This window comes from Copidosoma floridanum, unplaced genomic scaffold (assembly GCF_036245765.1).
Source record: "Copidosoma floridanum isolate Cflo_tuat_1 unplaced genomic scaffold, Cflo_Japanese_pri ptg000012l, whole genome shotgun sequence".
Lineage (NCBI taxonomy): Eukaryota > Metazoa > Arthropoda > Insecta > Hymenoptera > Encyrtidae > Copidosoma > Copidosoma floridanum.
In genome coordinates, this window is record NW_028321889.1 from 5,956,246 (window position 1) to 5,959,718 (window position 3,473).

At 36.3% G+C, this 3,473-nt stretch overlaps 1 long non-coding RNA gene across 1 annotated transcript; it reads left to right on the top strand.

The window, feature by feature from the left end:
* The first annotated feature begins 2,300 nt into the window (after window positions 1–2,300).
* Window positions 2,301–3,220, top strand: LOC106647893 (uncharacterized). The gene is made up of 3 exons (XR_016292919.1): window positions 2,301–2,540; window positions 2,731–2,967; window positions 3,057–3,220. It is a non-coding gene; the product is annotated as an uncharacterized LOC106647893 (long non-coding RNA).
* The last annotated feature ends 253 nt before the right edge of the window (window positions 3,221–3,473 follow it).

Here is a 3,473-nt window from a genome sequence, read left to right on the forward strand (position 1 = left end):
CCAATTACCTCTTAAAGTACATAAAGAAATTACCCTCCACACCCCCTTAGCTGCCATGTGTACCCGCAGTTGGCTTCTCTTCTTTTCGGCTCGTCTCGAATGAGAATTACATGGATTAGTACGAAAAAATTGGCAGGTCATCCGAATACCCACGCAGTAGTGCTAGAAATTTCGTGATCCCCTTCCAAAGGCAAAAGGAGGTACATTAAAACTCTCTAGGTAAGTACAGGTATACATCGATGTACCAACGTTACCGCTGGGCGTGTATCAGCAGCGATAGAGTCGTCATGCGATCCGGGGGCTCTGCAGTGCTGGGTAATAACCGGCTATTCTCCTCTACTCTTCTTACGGTAATTATCAGTGTAGTAGCGCGGGAGCAATTTGCGTATTGTACGTATATATGTATATGCAAATAGACAAAAGTCGGTCAGCGACGATGGCTCGCTCTATGACGTGCATATAGTGTCCTTCAGTATGACTATACAATGTTTTTTATTTGATTTGAAATTAAAAAAAAAAATTAATATAAATCGAGCATACGTGAACAGGCGCGAGCAAAGGCTAGCGTTATACGAGCATGAGTGAGTGTACACCAGCTGGTCTGGGTAAGCTACACACAAACGGGGCGATGTGGGCTGTTGCGATCCGTGAGAATTAGGCGCGCGGGGCACAGCTTTATACATCTTATATTTACTGAATATACCAGTTACACAGAAAATCAATGATGCAAAATTTTTCGTACAAATCTTTGCCCTGCCTCACATTCGTTCCCATGTATGCGGACAGTTTTCCAAAAATAACAATTTCTATGACCAGCCCAAGAGACGTCACGTTTTCGAACTTCGACTCTTACCGCTCCTTGACGCATTTGTGACAGTCGGATATACATTTCCAGATTTTCCTACACTGGAATAACAGCTACAGCTTTTTTTTTTTTATATTACAGTGCTATACGTCCAGCTCCTACAAATGGCCCTACTCTTATTGGGAGAAAGAAGGGAAGAGGCATCAAAGTCCACCCATTACTGGGAGAGGGGGTGGGGTGAAAAATAGGCAATTTCGTTGCGAGAAAGTCGCACATCTCCCCCACGAGTAGCATTGCGTAGTTGCTATATCTGCAGCTAGCCATAGCCTTGTATGATGTGTAGTTTGTATATACAACAAGTAAGTAACAAGCAATCGAACAATGAGTAATTCAATTCTCCATATTTTCTATGAGTAACACTAAAAGTAAAGCTTACACGTGGTGTCGATGGAAAAAGTAGCATGAGTAATTATGAAGATGTACTTATCAATTTACAAACTGTTTGTGATAACAGTGAAAATGTTAAAGCATGTGAATCATCGAATGAAAATGAGCAAAAACAAGAAAATTTTATTTTATATTCTGACGATGATAATACACGCGAGGCTGATCCTGGAGATTCAGAGATATTGAACAATTTGTTCGTGGCTTGTTTCATTACTGTTATTATTTTTATTTTGTTAAATGTAGGCTGTGCTAGAGGCTTATTAGTATTCTCATAACTTTCAAATAACTTTCTACTTTTCCTTCCATATATATATATGTAAGTATCCCAAATATACGTAAGTATCCCAAGAAGTAATGAGGTATTCCTCCGATTCATCGAGCCATACTACACTTACGATTTCTGATAAGGTGACTGACCTCAACTTTTCTCTCTCTCTCTCTCTACGTGAACTTCACTTTAATTGCTTAGAATGGGCAGTCTATCTGTTCTTCATATGCCTATTAGTAACTTGTACTTCAACAACTGAGGTCACATATAACTTTTATTCCCTCCCGGCACTCCACTTCTCACAGCCATGGTTGATCAGACTGACACCTTTTTAAAGTAAGTACTCGTAATTCACGTGTGATTTGTTAATACATAATATTTTTTATCTTTACAAATTATTCACAATTTGTTGTACACGCTTGGAAACTTTTTCGTTCGATAATTATTGTATCGATTAATTTCAATATTTTTTGAGTCAAAAGTTCGGGTTTCAAGGCATGACTGAATATTTTGTCTGTTTGAATAGTTAAATTTGCTGCTTTCAATGCCTATATAACATAAGATAATTAAGTATTCAAAAATGATACTTTTGCATGTCTCGTGATTTTTAGTAATGCGATCGTATATAGATTAAAAAATGTGGTGTTTTTCCCAGATACATATATTGCTTAAGAAAAATAAATAATGTAATAAATAAAATCTATTAACATCAAAAAAATCAACAAATACAGATTATTAATAATTACATTACTGTTAATTCCATATGTTCAACAGTACAACTGAATTACTCAAATGGTTGGCTTTTGGAGTGTTGCTTTTGAGTATAGTAATGGGCAATACGATGATCATAATTGTTCAATGCCTAAGCCGTCGTCGATTTGGCAAAATCCCCAATCAACTGATTTTCAATCTTGCGATTGCGGACCTGTTCAATGGCTTATTATTGCTCTGTTCAATGATCAGACCTCGAGACCTTAGTCACTTTTCCAGTTCTGCTCGTAAAATTTGGTGCATAGTCCCGTAAGTATACAAATACGCATAAATACTTTAACTTGAAAAAAAAAGTTAATAAATAAGATAATATGTACGAGTCCGTTGTATAGTATTGAAATTAGTTTTTGTCTTATCTTGTAAGAAGAAGCTAGTAATTTAATTAAAAATAATTTGATCACGTACGTTTTACAAATTTATGTGGTTTTGATTGAAATAGTCAAGTTCTCGCACACGTCGGCTGCACTGCGAGTTTCTACATCATCGGGGCAATTGCTGTTGACCGTTACTTTTTAATTATTCATCCGATCATCCATCGAAAGTATGTGACGAAGCGCCTAATCTCAATTACTGTAGCTATTATTTGGTGCATAACTGCTTTAATATCAACCGGACCTATTTACTGGATCAACACTGACATACAAAGTAATTGCAGTAACTATAAAGTTGAAGTGAGGTAAATAAACGATCTTTGGTTTTTTCGGGATGAAAAATAATTTGTTATTTTTTTTAACATATATTACTGGAGTCATCTGATATTTTCAGGTATTACGACAAATGTGTTTTACTTCCGAATGTCATGATAGTATGGCTAGTCCTTCTCATAGCTTACTGGCGAATCTTGAGTGCAACAAGAGCATACACGAAGGAATTGCGAACGAGGTCTGTAGAAGTTGGTCAGATAAGTAATATCAGCAATAGAAAAAGCAATACGGTATGTACATTAAAACCTAAATCGAATCTTTAGTTTTTGCACATAGTTGAAAATTTGTTAATATTATTTTTTTTTGTTCGATAAGGCGGTACTTACAATCCTTGGATGCTTTTCAATCTGTTGGCTGCCCTATATGGTCCTGGAATTACTAGCAGCATTTGGTTCATATGAAACGAATAATAAATTATATTTTATTGTGAGTGCTATAGCACTTTGCAACAGCAGTATAAACCCAGTTATATACGCTT